This window comes from Spermophilus citellus (genome assembly GCF_964194105.1).
Source record: "Spermophilus citellus genome assembly, chromosome: 10".
Taxonomy (NCBI): domain Eukaryota; kingdom Metazoa; phylum Chordata; class Mammalia; order Rodentia; family Sciuridae; genus Spermophilus; species Spermophilus citellus.
The window spans coordinates 29,237,474-29,244,241 of NC_138197.1; positions in this window are offsets into that span (position 1 = coordinate 29,237,474).

A 6,768-nucleotide genomic window follows, 5' to 3' on the forward strand; every position below is an offset into this window, starting at 1 on the left:
TATCAACTGTGTAGTGAAATATTGGTCTATTTCTGGCTCCTTCCAGGTTCCTTGTCTAAGGGGCCATGTGATCATTCACACACACACACACACACACACACACACACACACACACACACAAACACACACATCGCCTTTGCCAGGCCTTAGGTTCCCAATCTGTGAACCTGTGGCCTGGAAAGAGCTCGGTTCAATGGCTGGAATAAGTGGCCTGAAGAGAAAAAAGAAAAATGCTTTTTGAAATTGAGCTCATACTATGACATCATTCAGGTACAACTCTTGGTTTAGGGACAGGTTGCTCAAAGAGTTGACCATATAGAAAACTGCTCGGACTACTGAGATTTGAGCAGACGGAGTCAAGAGATCTGACAAGTCAAGGTCATCTTGCAAGCCAAGGTTTGGTGCACCAAAGTTGCAAGTGCTTCTGTCTCTGAAGCTCTGTCCAAATCCTCGTGACATCCATTTGCTTTTGGTTTCCCTTGACAGAGATGGGGAACTGGTGAGTGGGGGCAGTGGGCCCTTTTCCTCAGATCTTGTAATGCAGGCTTAACAGGCGAGCAATTACGCTCACCCAGTGAGGGCGCTGATGGTCTCTCTTCTGAACATTAACCCAGCAGCCCACGCCACACCCCTGCGTTCTGGCACTGGTCCAGGCTTCCAGAGCCTTATCTGTCAGACCCTTAATAAAAACAGGACCAGGCTGCCTAATGACCCAGGGGCTAACTCTGCCTCGTTTCTTGCCCATTTTACTCTCTGCCCCGCCGCAGGCCCTCTGCTCTAAGAAGAAAAGATGTTTTTCAACTAACTAAAGGGCCACAAATATCTCTGGCTTCTGAAGCTCTGACGTGGTCAAGTTTAGCCTCTTAGGGCTGGAAGGGCTTGGCATGTCCTAAGCTTCATCCCACTGCCTCTGGGTTGGCCTCATCTAGAGCTCCCCAGGCCTCTCTGTCCCCTCCCTGCTTCTTTAGGTCCACATCTGCGCAGGCTTAGGGAATCCTTTAATCAGATCAACCAGGCATCTCCAAAGATTCTCACCATCCTGTGCCAGCAAGAAGCTTAAGGCATGCACAGACGGTGACTTGGTGACCCATATTTGCTACCCACTGCTTTAGAAGGCTCAGAAAGTGCAGGTCTGCCGGGCACGGTGGCGCACGCCTGTAATCCCAGTGGCTTGGAGGCTGAGGCAGAAGAATGGCGAGTTCAAAGCCAGCCTCAGAAAAAAACTAAGTGCTAAGCAACTCTGAGACCCTGTCCCTAAATAAAATACAAAGTAGGGCTGGGGATGTGACTCAGTGGTCAAGTGCCCCTGAGTTCAACCCCTGGTACCCCCCTCAAAGTGTAAGTGTGTGACTCAGGATGCATCAAGATGCACCCCTCTCCTCTCCTGGTCCCCTCAAAGCACTCCCTCCTCTATAGTCTAGCACTAACTGTTCAACTCCTTTAATGATCCCTTGGAAGGCTTTGCTAAGTTACCCTGAACACATGGCTCATTTTCTCAAATAAAATCTATTTAAGGAGAAAGGATGTGTCTTACCCTTCATCATCTTCCCCCTGATACCTAGCATCAAGTCTGGCAAATAATAATAAAGATAATAATAATTATAACAACAACAACAGCTGTAAGTTATGAGTACCTACTCTGTTCTGGACACAGTGAAAGGAATTGGACATTCATACGCTTAGCTTAGCTTGGCAAGGGTTAAATATTGTGGTTACTGTTTGAAAGATGAGAAACTAAGGATCAGAGTCATCAAGTGACTTGTTCCATGCAGATCATAAAGCCTAAACATAATGGAATCAGCATTCTGATCCAGAATGATCTGAGGAAAAGCTGTTTTAGTCAGGATAGGCTAAGCTATGCTGCAGTGACAAATTCTAGTGTCAGCAAAAGCTTACCCATGTAAGCTATATAAAACTTACCCACAGACACAACAAAGACATTTCACAGGAGTGTGCCTCACAATAGCAAAAATAAGGGGGTAGCATAAAACATATTGTTCTACACAATGGGATATTACATAGTGTTCCAAATCAAAGCTCCACTGTAATACACATAGGGATGAGTCTTAGGAATCCATATGGGTGACATATTCAATGCAAATTTCAAACTCCAAACAGAATCTGCAATAGAGATATTCTCTTCGTAAAATTAAAAACAAATCAAATAATAATATATACCACTTATGGATGCATACAAATGAAACAACCTGAGCTAACAAGAAATGCAGGAGAGGAATAGCTCCTGTTTCAGTCAGCTTTTGCGTGACCAAAACACCTGACAAGAACAACTTAGAGGAAGGAAAGTTTATTTGGGGCTCACAGATTCAGAGGCCTCAGTCCATAGACAGCTGACTCCATTGCTCTGGATCCAAGGTAAGGCAGATGACGGAAAGGCCCAGTCAGCTCACGGTGAGGTCAGGAAGCAGGCTGGGGGTGCCCTTCAGGGAAGATGCAACCTTCTAAGGCACGTCCCCAGTGACTCACCTCCTCCAGCCATGCCCCATTTCTCTACAGTTATTACCCAGTCAGTTCATTCAAATATGAATTTTTCTGCATTAATGAGTTTTTAGAGGACACCTTAAATCCAAACCATAACAGTCCCCCTTTCCCCTCTTTCAGCGATGCCCCTACTTCACATGTCAAAGTTCCAAGCACACACAGGTCTGTTTCTGTGCCTTCTATCCTATTCCATTGTCCAACGTGTCCATCCTGCGGCATTGTGGCAGTGTCTGGATTACTGAGGCAGTGTGAGGTTGGCTTCTCCTGGCTCTGCTTCTCCCCAAACTAGCACTGGTCACCTCTCTCTAGAACCTTATGGTTCTGATACATTTCCTTTCTCCCTCATGACTCAGCCCACAGTGTGCTACTCGTCATAACCAGAGCCTCTCCACACAGGAGTTGGAAGGCCAAGAACCTGATCCCTCTCTTGTTCACCCCCGACTTGCTCACCCTTCAGTGCCTGGGGCTCAAGATCTCACTCCTCCTTGACTCTAACACCAGGCATCTCTGTCTAGACCATCCACCACCAACTCCCATGGCAATGGAAACCCCTTCTGTATCCCAGCAGGACAGGGGTCCTCATCTGCAGTTTTACTAAAGCTGAGGAAAACATTTGCAATGAAAAGAGAAAAAACTCTATAGTCCTCGGGGGTGGCCATGATTTATAGATGAATGAGTCCTCCATGCCTAAGATTTAATCCAGCCCAAATTAGAGAACTGTAACTTCAGACTTTTTTTTTTTTTGGTGTGTGTGTGTGTATGTGTGTGTGTGTGTACCTAATGGTGGGACATCAGGGTTTTAGGAATGTTGAAGGGATTTTTAGATATGCAAAGGGAAGTAGAGCTGAAGAGTTCCAAGCTGAGGTTAAAAATAAAATGACTTTGTGAGCTACTAAATAGAATTTTTGATTGATTTGTTTGTTTTGTGCAATACTAGGGATTGGATCCAGGGGCACTCCACCACCCAGCTATATCTCTAGCTCTTTCTATTTTATTTTGAGAGAAGTTCTTACAAAGTTGCCCAAGCAGGCCTTGAACTTGCCATCCTCCTGCCTCAGTCTCCGGGGTAGCTGTCATTACAGGCATGAGCCACTGCTACTGCATCCAGATAAATAGGCATACTGCAGTTACACACGGCTGGGATTCTGAAAGAGATGGGTGTAAGAGTCTTGAGAGAGGAGCGGTCCCACCAGCCTGGAGGGAGCGTGGAACTAAGTGGGGGCATGACCAGTGAACACACTGTTGTATGTCAGGGAAGGGCCAACAATTTTCTAGAAACAGTGGTGTCTGACCTTCAATGTGTAGGGGTTTTTTTCCCTGCCCTGTGCCACCCAGCCAGCTATTCCCAACCCTTGGGAAAGTCTGTTCAGCACAATAGCCTTGTGTTAGTGATGCTCTGGGGCAAGGAGAATAGGCTCTGAACTCTAGACAAGAAGGGATGAGGAAGAACAGCTGCTCCAGGCTGGGGGTAGGGAGAGGGTAGCCCAATACAAGTGAGAATGAGGAGTCCCATAAAGGCAGGAATTAGGAGGCCAGTGTGACCATGAGAATATGAAGCCCCAGTAGAACCCTGGGAGCCACAGGGGAGGGCCCTGGGAAGGACTCTGGGTGGCACTGGAATGGATGCTCAGCTCATGCTAATTGCGTATGAAGGTAAGGTTGACAGCCAGAGGCCAGAGAATATCCCTAGTGAGGCATGGACGTATGGACAGAGGGACTGCTAGGGACAGATGGCTGTGAAAACTTACAGGACCTCTTTCAGTCTGGTCTGAGCCCCTCATTTCACAGTTGCTTTGGGGACGGAATAGAGGCCGCTAAGGGGCAGCCCTGAGGGGCCCCCAGGTCCTCACCACAGGCCCTCTCAAGGGAGGCCGGGCAGCCAGAGGTTAGCTGAGACCTCTCCTTCTTCCTCCCTGCAGTCTTCCCAAGTGCCATAGGCAGGATCCCCAGACAGCATTCGTTAAGCCTGTCTGAGTATAGGCTGCGCCCCACAACCTTGGAGGAAAAGGAAGAGGCCCCCAGGGTGGCAGAGTCAGGGGCCCTTCAGCCATTCCCCACTCATCACTTAAGGGCTCTCCAAGTTTCTTGCACCTTTTCTTTCTTTCTTTTTTTTTTTTTTTTTGTTTGTATTTTAAAAATTGTGGTAAAATATATATTTAAATCATTTCACCATTTTACCAATGTTAAATTACATATTTTATGCCATTAATTGCATTCACAATGTTGTGCAACCACCACCAGAAACCATCTTCAGAGTTTCTTCTTCTTGCCAGATAAAAACTCGGTGTCTATTAAACTCTGTATCCAATAAACCTCACCCAGGCACAGTGGTGCACACTTGGAATCCCAGGGACTTGTGCGGCTAAAGCAGGGGGATCACAAGTTTGAGGCCAGCCTGAGCAACTTAGGGAAGCTGTCTCAAACTTTAAAAAAAATTAATCATTTTTTAAAAAAAAAGACTAGAGATGTAGCTCAGGGCTAAAGCACTCCTGGGTTCAATCCCGATCCCCAGTACCAAAAAAAAAAAAAAAAAAAAAACAACTCCATCCCTTCTTCCTCTAGCCCTTGGTAACATCCCTTTCGTCTACTTTCTGTATCTATGAACTTGACTGTGCTAGGTACCTTGTATAAGTGGAATCATAGCATATTCTCATATAGTGAAATCATACAATTGTTGTCCTTTTCTGTATGGCATGTTTATCATAATGTCTCTTTGAGGTGTTGTCTATTTAAGTTCTTTGCCCATTTTTTTGCCCAAGTTGTAGCATGTATTAGAACTTTGTTCCTTTTTATAACTGAGTTCTCCATTGTGTATATATATTATCATTAGAATAGATATTATCTATTCTCAGTTAATGGAGGCTTAGCTTTTTTTTCCATCTTTGTGCTATTATAAATAATACTGCAATGAACATTGGTGCATAAGTATCTGTTTTCTGTTTTTTTTTTTTTTTTTTTTTTTTTTTTTGAGTATAGACCTTGGAGTAGGATTGACAGATCATATGGTAAAACTACATTTGGCTTTTTGAGAAACCACTAAAACTCTTCCACACCAAGTGACTATGCAATGCACAAGTGTCCCAATTTTTCCACATCCTCTCCACCATTTGTTATTTTCATTTTTTCTTTGTCTTTTAGAAAAATAATAGTCATTGCACTGGTTATGAAGTGGTATCTCATTGTGGTTTTGATTCGTATCTCTCTAATGATGGGTGATGTTGAGCATCTTTTATTGACCCTTTCTATATATCCTCTTTGGGGAATTGTCTATTTAAGTTCTTTGCCCATTTTTTAATTGGGTAGTCTGATTTGTTGTTGTTGTTGAATTGTAGGAGTTGTTTTATATACAGTGGATAGTAATCTTCTAATGGATATATAATTTGCAATTTTTCCCATTCTCTGTTGTTTCTTCATTCTCTTGAGAATGAATGACCTTTGATGCACATTCTTTGTTTTCATGTAGTCCAATTTACCTTTTCCCCCTTTCAGTATCTGTGTAAGAAATCACTGCTAGAGTCAATGTCATGAAATTTTTCTCCTATGTTTTCTTCTAAGAGATTTATCATTTTAGCTCTCACTGTCTGGTGTCCCTTGAAATTCCATGTAAAAAAAAAGTTGGCTACGACCTACATAGTGTGGGGTCGGGCTCCAAATTCCTCAATAGAACACCCATAGCACAAGAGTTAATAACTAGAATCAACAAATGGGACTTACTCAAACTAAAAAGTTTTTTTCTCAGCAAAAGAAACAATAAGAGAGGTAAATAGGGAGCCTACATCCTGGGAACAAATCTTTACTCCTCACACTTCAGATAGAGCCCTAATATCCAGAGTATACAAAGAACTCAAAAAATTAGACAATAAGATAACAAATAACCCAATCAACAAATGGGCCAAGGACCTGAACAGACACTTCTCAGAGGAGGACATACAATCAATCAACAAGTACATGAAAAAATGCTCACCATCTCTAGCAGTCAGAGAAATACAAATCAAAACCACCCTAAGATACCATCTCACTCCAGTAAGATTGGCAGCCGTTATGAAGTCAAACAACAACAAGTGCTGGCGAGGATGTGGGGAAAAGGGTACACTTGTTCATTGTTGGTGGGACTGCAAATTGGTGCAGCCAATTTGGAAAGCAGTATGGAGATTTCTTGGAAAGCTGGGAATGGAACCACCATTTGACCCAGCTATTCCCCTTCTCGGTCTATTCCCTAAAGACCTAAAAAGAGCATGCTATAGGGACACTGCTACATCGATGTTCATA